At 39.0% G+C, this 14,865-nt stretch overlaps 1 long non-coding RNA gene across 1 annotated transcript in view; it reads left to right on the top strand.

The window, feature by feature from the left end:
• LOC122561726 (uncharacterized) overlaps window positions 1–14,865 on the top strand; it is a 127,985-nt gene that overhangs the window by 76,022 nt on the left and 37,098 nt on the right. The window contains exon 6 of the long non-coding RNA XR_015761117.1: window positions 7,970–7,991. This is a non-coding gene — a long non-coding RNA (uncharacterized LOC122561726). The remainder of the gene's footprint in view (window positions 1–7,969; window positions 7,992–14,865) is intronic.

A 14,865-nucleotide genomic window follows, 5' to 3' on the forward strand; every position in this document is an offset into this window, starting at 1 on the left:
TTGAAATTCGGATCAACAGTATCAAAATTGTTTTGCTCCAAGACAGTTTTTGTTGTTTCTTGTTTCAGTTTTGTACCTGTTGATATTCAAGTTCAAAGGATTTGAAATGAAATTAAAAAGCATTCCATGTCTAACTAGCTGGGAACATTTTAAACATTGTTTTTAACCCATGTAATGTGAACAGAAAACTAACTAGCTTAGGTGCCAATTTGTTTCCTCCACATCTAACCGTTCTGAGTAATGTTTATGGTTAATTGTCAAGCAGATTTAAGGAACTAACCTCTGCGTATGTCAAACCACACTCAGAGAGCTTCATATCTGATGACTGGAACAGTATGGGCTGTCAAAAATATAAATTCAGTTCATGAACATCCTTTTTATTATTCCAAACAGCATTCAATCTCAAACCTGCAGATGTCGGCATAAGTTTTGTAAAAAGCTTGAAATCTGCATCCTTTCTCCTCTGTTCAAGCTGCTAAAGCTTCTATTTGTCAATTGTAAGTGAAGTTTGAATATTTTCTAAATCTATTAACAAATAATGCATTACTGTATCAAAACAAAACTTAGTCATGGGAACATTTGCTTTCCTTTGTTGTTTCTATGGAGATCAACTATGCTATTTGGTTATTCATGTATTCTGTTCCTTTGTATGGTGGTGGTGTGCTACAGTTCACTCATGAAACCCAAGTGGCAGTGGGCAATGTGTACTTTTTAACATGCAGATATAGTTTGGAGCTATAGATAGTAATAGCAGAGGCTCTACAAGACAAAGCAATTCTTACCATCTGCCTTTTGTGTGCGTTGAAAGGATTTGTCACCTTGATATTTGACCTGTTTGGCCCTGTTATGAACATACCTTCCTTGGTTATCTAGTCCTAGGGTGAAATTCATAATTGGAGCTTCTGTTTCACTCTCACAGAGCTACAAGATTTCCTCTCCCTTTGTATATGTAACATTATAATGCTACAAAATGATTTTATAACAATAATAAATACTACAAATTAAGGGGTGTAGGTTTGCTCGCTGAGCTGTAAGTTTGATATCCAGACGTTTCATTACCTGGCTAGGTAACATCATCAGTGGCGACCTCCAAGTGAAGTGAAGCTGCTGTCTCCTGCTTTCTATTTATATGTTTGTCCTGGATGGGGTTCCTGGGGTTTGTGGTGATGTCATTTCCTGTTCATTTTCTGAGGGGTTGATGGTATCTAGATCTATGTGTTTGTTTATGGTGTTGTGGTTGGAGTGCCAGACCTCTAGGAATTCTCTGGCATGTCTTCGACTGGGACAACACATCTATCCTGGGACAGGCTAAGCAAAGAATGCAACAGGCCACTGGCACTTGGAGGACTGCCAGAGGCAAGGCATCTGCTCAGCCCCAGGCGGGAGAGGACCCTGTGGTGTTCGCAATCAAGGACTTCATCCACAAGGAGGAACAGGAGCAACAGACAGGTATGTGAGAAGCAATGGCCTTCATTGCTCAGGAGCTGCAGGAGTATCGCTATGCCCTTGGGATACAACTGCCTCAAGCATACCGTCACTTGGCTGCCTCTGTGGCCAATTTGGTGGCTGCCATGGAGAAGCAGCTCGAGCACTCTCAATCGACAGGATAGGCACACAGGTCTACCTTCCGTACTCCAGCCACTATTCCTCATGACCAAAGACATAGTGACAGATGCATGGAGAACCTCCAGGTGCCCTTTCTCACAAGGAAACAGTGCAATGCCAGGGGGCACCCATCAGAAGTCTCCTCTCAGGCCATCCAGAGGTAGCCAGACCCTTCATTTCCATTCTGCTTGTCCCTGTCCAACTCTTGGAAGTTATAACTGAGGAGTGTGCGCTTGCCTCTGGCTCCCTCCAGTCCAGCTGTGGAATCTGGAACAACTGTAATATATCATGTGAGGGAAAGAACAAAAAAAAACTTTTGAGGACTTATTGTTAGCACGAGTGACAACTTACTGTATATAGAGCCTCACATGTCCATGAATGTCAATGGTCTTGTAATATATCTGTCTGTCTGAGTCTCTGTCTAGCCCCGAATATCATTGTGCCACCATGATACCTAACAACTTGACCAATTAGGATGTACCCATAAATTGATATCTGTGTTGAAAACCTGCTCAGCATGTGCAAGTAAGATCGAAAAGGCATTCGTAGAGCAATGGGTTCTGCTGACACCATTGGCCTTCTTGGTGAAATATCCGTACTGTTTCCCTGGCTTCTGTGTGCCGAAGTGTTGGTGTTGGACCACATGGTCAGCAATGCCTGGGACAGGGAGCTGTACAGCAGACAGGTGGCCAATGCATTATGATCACCAGGGATTAGGGAGACCCAAGATCTGAATTCTAGGCAGTGCATTCTTGCCCTCTTAAAGGCCTAGATCATTGGGTCTTGGAGCATCGTATCTCACAGGTCATGTATTATTGCCCCAGCCCCCCTGAAGCCAGGGTGCTCCTCACCATGTACAATTTCCTTTCCTGAAATGCCGAGTTCCCATTCATGCAACTTATAAATACAGTTGCACCCTTGACAATTGTCACACCCATTGGCCCAGCTGGCATCCCCAATCTTACAAATAAATTTCCACATCTCCTTCCAGTGACAGTGGCCATCACTGTCTGTCCCCTACTTTCCTTGGACCGACCTGATGGAATATCTGTGGCCCACTCACTTGAGACATTTAACTAGCTGCCCCACATGAGGAGAACCAGACTCCTGACTATGCCTCTATATTTACTAGACCCTTGGACTGTTCTCAATGAAGCCACAGGTCTGACTGTCATCCACATCCTGGACTGGAGAGATACAGATCCCTTAAGCAAGAACACATGACCACACAACTGACCATGGCCAGTCCACTGATCTGGTATCAAAAATTTCCCTTAACTTACTGTGCCATGACCCCCTGATTGATAGGAGCCTCTATGGACTTTGGCAAGGAGTACTGCCTTAAGACTCTGTGCCATAGCTGTTTGCATATGCAGTGTGTTTGCCAATAATTGACATTTCCTACAAAATGATTCCTGCCTATTTGCTCAGGTTTATTTCTTCAAAGAACATTTTATGCACTTCAGACAAATCAAACTGCCTCAAATCTAAAATCAGTTTATGAATTCACACCTTTAAGGCCAATTATTTTAATTTTAAAAATGTCATTAGCAGTGTCCTTTTTGTAGAGGTATTATTACAATAAAAATGAATCCAATGTAACAAATATGGCTCATATAAAATCTAGTTGGAATGTTTGTAAGGAAAATATGAATAGCATGTAGGTTACAATGAAAATAATAAAGTTTTAAACTATTCCTAATTAGTTATACCATTACATTCTTTTAAGTTTCACTTTGCCCCAGTTGCAGAAGTGGTGCTTTGCTATTAAGGATAAATCAAACAGTTAGTATCAAAACCTGCATGTGCGTGGTCAAATGTGGAGATTAGGAGATAGAGTCCAAGATGTCTTGCCCTTCACAAACTTCATTTAATCAGTATGTCTTGAAAAGGTATTCACATAGAAGCTGAGTAATTAGTGGTTGTAATGTGATAGAAAACAACACTTTCGAAAATGGTCGGCTGTCTTGCTCCTTCAAATGTAAGTGAACATTAAAGGGCATGGTAAACTCTTAATTACTGTCGAGAATGTGGGGCTGGAAAAGCACAGCAGGTCAGGCAGCATTTGAGGAGCAGGAGAATCGACGTTTTGGGCATAAGCCCTTCATTACTCTTAATTATTGCATAACAACCTCTCTTACAATGGGGGAAATGTACTTCTAAAAATGTGAAATTTCAAACTTTAAACATTTTATTTATTATTGGATATTTTAAAAAGAATCAAAATATACTTTTGAAAACTTCCTTTCTCTATCATCATTCTTTTAATCCCAAGTTTCTTATAAATGTATATTGCGTTAAATGTGTTACATAAAGAAAGTTACAACAAGTAATATTTATGTCTTTTATTGCACTTGCTGTATATGATTTTTAACTTATTGTTCTACCTTATAAATATCAAGTTTAGACTCAGTGTAGCTCAGAAAGAAGCCAGGCCAGTGCTTGCTTTGTTTACACAGATCCCAGTTCCGAGAAGGAACTGCATTATGTTGGCACTTAAATAACCACAAATCCCAGCACAAAATGCAAATAAAATGAATGGATAGGACCATTTTCTTGTTACCAATCTTAAAAAAAAAAACTGGGCCTTATTATGTACGAAAATGTATACAGGTCCAACAAGCGTACAACCCTTTTGCTGTTGCATTCGGAGAGTCAGGCTCACTGAGACAGTTTTAGGAGGACCAAATTCAGTTGGGGATTCAGAATGATTATTGAAATCTCGTCTTAATTGAACTCATTAACTGTAAGGGGCCTAACTTTGAGCTCCATTCTTTATGGTTGTACAGTGCCAACTGCATCTCTTTGCAGGAGAGTACACAGCTGTGTCTACAAATCCATTTAAAGCTTGAGGAAGGTGGAGCATCATTTATTAAAAATATATAGATTATTTTTTCCCCTTGCTATTCTGTTGGGTACAATAAAATCAAATGTTGAGAAAATTATTCTTGGCTCAGGTGCATTCAATTTGCTTTTTCAAGATTTAGAAGCTGCAGTGTCTCATTTATCCTTTGTTAAATAATCTGGATGGAGTTCAGATTTCCCATGGAAATCGGCCAGTTTTTCCTCTATCTGTCATTGTAGCTTTCATAACTAGCACCTACCTGGGCCAAACACAGCTTATATCTGTTCCAGAATTCTAAGAAAGCACCAGAGAGAATCTGTCTCAAGATACATCACATTTAAAAAAAAAATTACATGTAAAACTATCTTCACAATTTTGAAACCTGCCTTTGGTAGGCATACTAAAATAAATTGTTACATATTTTTAGATTTTCAGTTCTTCTTTTTAGTTTCTAATGGAATTTTAGTTTGAATTCAATCACCTAATCTAAGTGAGATCTGGATTACACCTATCTATTTTTATTTAATATACAGCATAAACTTCTATCAAAAGCCATCTAAATAATCAATCAATGTGATGAATTGGCTAAAATGTGTCCTGGTGTGGTTATGATCCAGGCCTAGATTTATTTTAAATGGTAGGAAAAGCAATGACTGTCAAACAGAAACATAAATGCCTTTTTTATGTAAAAATCATTGGCAACAATTTCAAAAATGGTTGTATGTCATTCCTGCATGTAACCAACTCTGCATGAGGTTAGAACATGAACTCTTTTCACAAAATTACTTTGGCTTGGTATTTCCTTGGAGTTGTTACATTTTTACTGCTTCAACGAAACTGTGGTGAGAATGCCTCTTCTTATGTGTACAAATGGATTTTTGCATGCAAAGTTATGGCAACTGGGCCTTTGTCAGTTTTATTATTGGAAGTGTTAACTCAGTTATATTTAGTGGATTAGTACCTACCTAGGAACCAACATCTCCAGGAGGGTGATATAGAGATCAACAACTACAAGTTTTGGCAATGCAGCATTGGTCTGGGCATCCAACACTTGTCAACATGGCTATGAAGCTGTGACGCTACATGTCCATTGTAGAACCAACTGGAATTCTATGCCGGCAAGATATGGAAAAAGGACGGCAAGGGTGTCATATAGGTTCGAGTATTTATTTAATATCCTGTGCATCAGATGGACAAAGCAACCATATTGGCAGCAAAGATGTGCTACAATGGACTGGTAGGAGGAGTCTGCTAGACATCATGGCAGAACGGTGACTGAAACTGGCAAGACAAGTATGTCACTTGCCAGACCCACGTTCTGTTAAAGAGGTAGCAGAATGGATACCATCGCAGATGGTAAAAGAAGGTGGGACCAGCCACATAAGACCTGGCAATGGTATTTGCAGGAAAACCTTCAAGAACAGAGCGCCATCCAGGTTGGATCGAAAGAGATTGTGATGGCACTAAATCAGCAACAGAGTCTTGCTGTCCATTGTCCTGCAGAAGGATGCCATCTAATTCGCTCAGTTATTTTTAGTGGCTTGACATTAGTTAAAACATGGGAAAACTTTATCAGAAAGTCTAAACATTCAAATGCTTACATTGCATAGTTAATTTACATAATTGATGGAAACCTTGAAGCTGAATGTCGAGACACTGTAAGCTGAATGGCCTACTTTTGAGCTGAATGATTATATGATTTTGAATTTTAAACTGTGATTCAAAGCTAGGAGGGTCGGTCAAATTGCAAGAGACAACTCAGTGATTCTAGATAGAGTTACGCAAATTATCTGAGCGGATAGATGAAATTTGATGCAGCAAAATAGAAAGTTTGGTGTCAGAAGGAAAAATAGGCAAAATGTATAGTCAATGTTGTACGCTGAAAAAACTGTGCACAAAATTGAAGAAAACTTCAGGATATTCAAAGATTCAATAGTAAATACACCTAACCAGTGCAGAGGAACAATCAGTAAAGCCATTGAGTTATATAGCCAAACAAATCAGAAAAAGCAAAACATACTTCAAAATGCTCTTTCCTTACCTGACCTTCAAGTCCAGTTTTTCTAAGTGAGACGTGAGGGAAGTGATATCCCCACTTGTTGCCACGATGATGTGCTTTGTGTGGCATTCTGTATGTTAGTCCATGTAACATATACAGCAAAGAGTTGGGTTTATTACCAACTAAGTACACTAAATGACATCTCAGATATATGTATGTGTGTGTGTATATATAATACAATTCACACACACAGACTGAGTTATATGCATAATTCGATAGCCATTACTCTCTCTCTCTATATATATATATACACTATATATATTAACTGAATGACTATTGACTAACTAGCTGTTAGTTGCTAGTACAGTAACTGTTGACTAATTGAATGAAGATTAAGATGGAGACCTCTTACATTAGAATGTCACATTGTGATTCCATCTAACTGTCTTAAAGGTGTAATTCCTTTCTGAGATCTATGCAAAAATATCCTTTCCCCCATTGAAGAATAGGAAACCGTGGGTTCCGATAAATGTATATAACAATGCAAATCTTTACTTTTATTTACATTAAGAAAACGCTTTGGCAGATGTATAATACAACTAGATCACCTTGACTCATGAGTGCAGCTTCACTCTGTGGTGTGTCGTTGTGGATGAATGTGTATCATGTATTCTGGATGTCTGGTTACTGCCTGATATGATATTTTCAGTATCAAAGTCATTGTCTTTTTGATGCACAGTTGATCTTGCACAACTGAGATGTTGTTTGTTCATAGATTTGATCATTGTTTGTGACATTGTTGTATGTCCAGGACTGGACACAAAGTAGTAGGATCTTCCGACAAACACATGTATTTGTGTGAAAATCTCAAATGCTGATTTTTTTTTTGTTCTGGTTGAAGTTGGGATAACTATCTGCATGGTAATTGATCGTGCCCTTATTCCATTTTCTTCCTTCTTTCTGACATTGCATCATGTATATTTGTTCAGGTAGTAAAATGGAAGAACTGTATAAATCTGTCTTCCAAACTTGAGAGCTGACAGTAAAAGGAAACCGTTGCCTTGAGGAGAAGCTTGAAAATTTACTATGGCTATCTCTGTCTAACATTGCACATAATGATTGTAAACTTCACCGTATGAACAATGAATTCTGTGAGACCATTAGATTGAAGATAGTGAGTTGATGAAATAATGTATTTAAAATACTACTTCTTTCACATGCCTTAGAAGAGTGAACTGTTGTTCGATGAAATATATTGAGGAACACCAAATATGTTGAATATGTCATGTGGTCATGGATGTTTACTTGTGAGAGTTATAACTAATTATTTCCAAAAGCTTATGATCAGTTTGAATAATGGAATGATTGCTGAACATATATGTATTAAATCTTTTTATTCCTTAAACTAAAGTGAGAATTTTCATTTCTATGTTGGAATTGTTTGCCTGAGCTCTCAGAAGGACTTTAGAAACAAACAACAGGCTTACATCCTGTAACTGGCATTTTCTTGTGTCTTTCAGGAATGCATCTGCTTCCAACATGGTAAGCTTGGTGAGATCACAATATTGATGAATGCACCTACAGGGAAAAAAAGATTTAAGAGATTTAAAAATATGTTGATGACATTCCTGCCACACATATGGTGCGTCAGCACGAAGCAATACTTGAAAAAGATATACATTGGTCAGAAAATTCAGAATATATGAGGACAATAAAGTTGAAGAAACAGAAAAATCTTTGAAGTCACCTTTGTCTTGTGGTGTAGACATTTTACGCATATCTTCCAGTTTGATAGCACTTGAAGAACATATTAATCTGAGCAAGTTGATTTGGTTCAGGGTATTTTGATATTTTTTGCTGTTGAAACTAATCCTCATTTTCTTGCATCTTCCATGAACTGAAAAATATGTGTCATACTCATGTTTAGATTTTCCACGAACTACGATATCACCAGTGTTATGGAGATAACTTGGTAGCTTTTATATGATATAAAACAGATGTTGTTGGAATATACCCTGGTTGATGGACAATTCAAATGAGAATCTGAGAAAACAATATCCACTATTCTAAAAGTTGTCAGTTCCAGTGACTCTGGGGAAAGTGTATGGAGCAATACTTTTGGCATCATGCTTTGAAAAATACTTGATTCCTGGAGATTTGGGTATTCCAAGCTAGGAATCCTATGTGGACATATTTTTGTGCATTTTTAGTCAACTTGGATCAGAACATACACATTGAGTGCCATCTTTCTTCAAAATTCATCAATGTGAAGCTTAACTTTATGAACAATGTTGTTTTGTAGCATGGGACGCACCTTCAGTTTTAGTTTATCCTGAGCATGAATATGGCACTTGGATGGAGGGTCAGTGTCGGGTTGGGCATCTCTTCCAGATACAATAATGCACTGCCTTCAAAGTTACCAATAAAATTAAATCAGTCTGTGTAGAGGTTAGTCAGATCATGCATAAAGTCAATGTTGCATTCAGAATTTTTGATGTTTGAATTAACTAATGAAACATGATGATAATTGGATCTGTGCATATATTTAGAAAATGGTAGAGGGTTCTTCTGTAAAATGTAAAAGGCTTCAGTATCCATTCCAATACATTGGCATGAAAGATGAGTAATGCCAATGCTTGGGATGCCAGACCCATGGTAAACAGTTAGCTTATCATGTGTGGTCTATGTAACATTCTGCTATTTTGTTTCGTACAACATGTGAAAAGAGATCAAATTTGCACTCACATCTGTGTCTACTTTTTCATATAGTGTGTGTTGTCCATTTATTGGGGATAGATCACTTGGATAGAATTAAGGTTTCATCTTTGCTGCTGGTGCCCATGTGGTGTATCAAATTGACTATATGTACTGTCTGACTGTATACTACAAGCTGTAACACTGCACTTACCTCTTGGACTTTGTTAACATGCTTGCAATAAACAAATGAAAGGTACATTGTAATTAAGAATCACACAAAAGCAAATTTTAGGCATTGATGGGTAATGGTGATATGCTTATGGGCCAGCCAATGAGACAAAATAATAAAAAAAAGCACTGATTCATTGTTCATTGCTTTCCATATGAAGAAAGTTTAATTACTTAGGTAGTCATTGAGCTCTCCGTATTTCCTCCTGGCAAAGCAATTTGTGTTCAATTATTTAAGCCAATTGGATTTCCATGACATTGTATAGATAAATGATGTGCCGTATTAATGAGACACTCAGTTCATGCCTAACCACATTGCTCTTGACTTGCATAATTTAATGTGAAAGAAGTCATGGGACAAACATTATCTAGATGTGATCATGCAATTCAGCAATGATTCTTGCCAAGAAAAGGATGACAGTGGATCCTAACTAGATGAAAGTTAGTGAGTCTGCTTTTTAAATTTTTTTTTCTGGATCTGGTTTGCAAGTTGCAGGCTTGTGCCTATAGGTTGCAATGACAACAAAAAAGAGAATTGTAATACCATTTTTCACTTCCATGCCAATTTCAGGAAGCAATATGGTATAATTAACTGACCTCTGGACATAGATTAGGTCTTTTTTAATATTAAAAATGTATTGATTCTGTATTTTCCTTTATTTGAGGAGGCTTTTAAAAAGTTGGAGCTGCCCTTTCGGCAACTTTTAAAAGTCCTCAGGCCTGCATTTGACCCACTTGTTTTAAGTGAGACAGTGTCCTCACAAGTGTTTCCTGTTTAAGTCTTGGCTGTAGAACTTTAGTTGTTGGATGTAAGTTTGCTCCCTGAGCTGGAAGGTTCATTTTCAGACATTTCATGACCATACTTGGTAACATCATCAGTGAGCCTCCAGTAAAGCACTGGTGGTGTGGCCCGCTTTTTATTTATCTGTTTAGGTTTCCTTGGGTCGGCGATGTCATTTCTTGTGGTGATGCTATTTCCTGTTCTTTTTCTCAGGGGATGGTAAAAATGATCCAAGTCAATGTGTTTGTTGATAGAGTTCTGGTTGAAATACCACGCCTCTAGGAATTTTCGCGCATGTCTCTGGCTTGTCCTAGGATGGATGTGTTGTCCCAGTCAAAGTGGTGTCCTTCCTCATCTGTATGTAAAGATACTAGTGAGAGTGGGTCATGTCTTTTTGTGGCCAGTTGATGCCCATGTATCCTGGTGGCTAGTTTTCTGCCTGTTTTTCTAATGTAGTGTTTGTTACAGTTCTTGCAAGGTATTTTGTAAATGACATTAGTTTTGCTTATTGGCTGTATAGGGTCTCTCAAGTTCATTAGCTGCTGTTTTAGTGAGTTGGTGGGCTTGTGGGCTACCATGATGTCAAGGAGTCAAGTAGTCTGGCAGTCAGCAACAAACCTAAACAAGTAGACAAAAAGCGTCCAGAAACCCTAGCCACTCTCGCCTACATCAAAGACATCTCAGAAATGACTGTCAAAAGTAATCTCCATGACAGAATTAAAAAGAAGCCTCAACATATCCACATCATACATGAAGTATCTTATAATACACTTCTCATATGCTATTGTTTATACATGTGACACCAATTCCATAAGCTCAGTAGTATACTTTCATTTTGCTTCTGATCATACACACACACAGCAGCCTTACTAATAGTTTTTAAGACTGACCAAATGGCTCCAACCTTTCAACTATGAAGGCCAGTGCATTCTATCTGCCCGTCTGCTCCTTCTGCTCCTCCCTGTGCTTTTCTATGAAGTCTGTCGTTATTGAAATCACAGGGTCAACTGTTGCTGGGGGCTGAGGAGGTGCCTGGTCTCTGACAGTCATTGAGTCATGGAGTTATATAGCGTGAAAACTGACCCTTCAGTTCAACACATCCACACCGACCAGTTATCCTAACCATTTCATCCCATTTGCTGGTATATGCCTACATTTTTCTAAACACTTTCTATTCATATACCCATCCACACATCTTTTAAATGTCATAATTGTATACACCTCCACCACTTCCTCTGGCAGCTCATTCCATACATGCACCACCCTCTGCATGAAAAAGTTGCCCTTCAGGTCCTTTTAAATCTTTCCCCTCTCACCTTAAATTCATGCCCTCTAGTTTTCCTGACCTAGGAAAAAGACCTTGGCTATTCATCCTATCCATGCCTCTCATGAATTTATAAATCTCTAAAAGGTTATCCCCTTAGCCTCTGACACACCAGGGAAAAAGCCCTCGCCTATTTAGCTTCTCCCTATAGCTCAAACTCTCCAATCCTGGCAAAATCCCTGTAAATCTTTTCTGAATCCTTTCAAGTTTAACACCATCCTTCCTATAGCAGGGAGGCCAGAATTGAGTGCAGTATTCTAAAAGTGGCCTCAACATGGCCTGTACAGCCGCAACATGACCTCCCAACTCCTATATTCAATGCACTGATCAATAAAGGCAAGCGTATCAAATGCCTTCTTCACTACCCTGTTACTTGCATCTGTTTCAAGGAACTATGCACCTACATTCCTAGGTCTCTGTGTTTAGCATCCATCCTCGAAGTCCTACCAAGTATAAATCCTGCCCTGGTTTGCCTTAGCAAAATGCAGCATCTCACATCTATGCAAATTAAATTCCATTTGCTTTTCCTTGGCCCATTGGCCTATCTGTATCCTCCATGTGCCAGTGACCCAAGGCCTTTCTCTTTCACCCAACTGTGGGACATTCTCTGTGTGATGCTCAGCCTCCAAACCCACACTGAGCACTGGTGAGGATTCCATCCAACTTCCACTGTTGACATGGTGGGGGCTGTGAGAGGCTGATTTACCTCCACTTCCTCACCACCGACACAGGCTAGTGTCTGCTGATGTGCTATGCTGGGTTGGTACAGAAAAGGTAGAAGGCATTGTGGCCAGTGGTGTTCCCTGCAAGGCATTGACACCTTGGTTAACGTCAGTGTTGCAATGGAATGAAGAGTGCCACTTAATTAGCTTCTAGTACATGTTTCAACAGTCTTGGAAGAGGGGTCTCAGTCCATTCATGCAAGGCTGAGGATGCTTTCCTTGTTGGAGATGAGGCCACAATGTCTGGAACCTCCTTATCCCTCCGTCAGCACGTCCTCAGATATGTGATGTCTTCTATAAAGACATAAAGCAGATGTATGAGTAAGATGTTAATGGATAGTATGGCTATTAGTGATGGTGCATGTTGACATATTGTAGTGAAGTGTGCTGAATGTTCAAAGAGTTAATGCACAGGGCATGTAGGGTTAGTGATGAGGGAGAGTGGGGTAAGGCGAGCAAGTAGGGGGAGGTGATGCATGCAACAGAGAAAGTGTCAGGGCATGGATCTTGATGGGAGGTGAAGACAGTGGCAGGGATGCAATAACAATGAGGTGACACCGAGCAGAGTATGGCACTTACCCTGCCAGAGCAGTGAACATTATTGACCTGCTTTCGGCTCTATAGCGCAACCACCTGCACCCTTGGTCAGGGTGGCAATCTCCTACTAGGCTTGTATTGTCTTGTGGCATAGCTTCCTCTGATGGTTGTCTTGGAAGAGAACACCTTTTTACTGCACCATCCTGACAGCCAAAACCTCCAGGTCTCCCTCTGAAAACCAGCCTCCCTTTCTCTGCCTTCTCTCCTCATTGTTTACATGACTGAGCAGGATAGCTTGGAAACAGTGAGTTCTGCAGATGCCGGAAAATCAGAGTCGATAAAATGTGGAGCTGAAAAAGGCACAGCAGGTAAAGCATCAGAAGAGCAGAAGAGTCGATGTTTCAGGCAGCACCCTTCATCAGGTTAGCTGCCAGTGCTGCTCCAGAACAACAGGCATTCAAAGATGGCTTGGACACAGGGGATGCTGGTCTCGGGGCAGATTTCCATTGAGTGGTGAGTTCTTCCAGGAATTGCATGCAGTCAGATAGTGTGAAAATTGGATTTAATACATGTCTTAGGGGTGGGAACAGCAATTAATGTAGCCAGTCTGTTAAGATTTGCTGAGGAAACCCACTCAGCCTCATGGATAAAATAACTCCATCAAACTCAACACATCATGCTTTTAGCCAAAGGAGGCATCAGGTTGAACCCTATCTGTTAGCCATATAAAATTAACCTTTGGAGAAGAGATTTCACATAATGATGTGCTGAATACACATCAAAGCTATATGATCTAGTTCTTGATGTTTCCTAGATCATTCACCTCCATTTATCCAACTTGTTTTACTGAGAAAGGTCAAAAAACTGCACTTGTACTAAATTTTCCTTTAATTATCAGATGGCAATGGTTATTTGGCCATTTAACAAGACAATTCTGAAATTTGTATTTCACAATTTTGTATGACCAACAAAAGCATCATATTTTAAAAAAAATCAATTCAGTGCTCAGATTTCAGAAAATATTAGTAATTCAAGGCACTTCAATTGAGATATTAACCGGTAGTGCATTTTTAGATACACAAGATAAAATTGACTCAATATTACATCTGTATCTCTCCTGAAACCCATATAGCTCATAGCAGGTGGTGGATGGCAGATTGTAGATGCGTTAGATTGTCTATTTTAAGCATAGACACTTTATCTTAAAGTAGGGAGAGAGTAAATATAATTGAAACAAAACCTTACAGCCAAGAGCGTCTCACAAATGTTAACCTCTCTTCGCTAGATTTTGCTGATGATAAGACTTGATGATACTTACTATTATTTACACACCAAGGAAACAGCAGCTTTAGCCATGCAGCAGATTTATGTTTAAATTCAAAAATTAAAAGATTTCTGGTGAGTTGCACAGCTCCACCATCTGCTTTGTCAAAACTGTATCTCATTATTTGTCTTGGTATTCAAGTGCCTTGGATGGTGACAAGTTTCTGCTAATTCATGCCATTTCAAGTACCCTTCCAGCCACACAATGTGTTAATTATTGACTATTTGGTTTTGTATTTGGCATTGCAAGTTAACTATTATGTGTATGAAATCTCCTTTTCAAACTTAAATTTCAACTATTGTTGGAGATTTTTAAAAATGTAAAGTTAAAAATTACCATTTAAAAATACTCTCTCTTAATTCAATCTTTCTTTCCCCTATTCCCCTCTATGTCTCTCTGTACCTGATTTGACAGTGAATTCATCCACTTTATTTTAGTCTTCTCAGACCTCATGCTTTCAATTTCTCTGTCCTTCATTCTAATCGGTTAAGGAGATAGCCAATTTCCTGCTCTATTCATTCAAGTCCCAGATTCCCAGTTTCCATCATTGTGACATTGTCAGAACCTGCTTTCAGCATTTTTCAGCAGAAAGAATTTAGAAAACTAACTGCACAGGGACAAGCATAACTAGCAGCAGATCCCATTTCAATGATCTGCAACAGAAAATAAAGGCTCTAAAAGGCCATTAAACCTTAATATACACCAAACTATGAATAGTATAATATTCCTCTCTCCAGTATTTTAATGAAGATATTAACTCATTTAAATGATCTGACCTGATTATTCTCAGACTGACTTCCAAC

This window comes from Chiloscyllium plagiosum, unplaced genomic scaffold (genome assembly GCF_037043375.1).
Source record: "Chiloscyllium plagiosum isolate Xiang-an unplaced genomic scaffold, Cpla_swu_hap1 HiC_scaffold_23, whole genome shotgun sequence".
Classification (NCBI taxonomy): Eukaryota; Metazoa; Chordata; class Chondrichthyes; order Orectolobiformes; family Hemiscylliidae; genus Chiloscyllium; species Chiloscyllium plagiosum.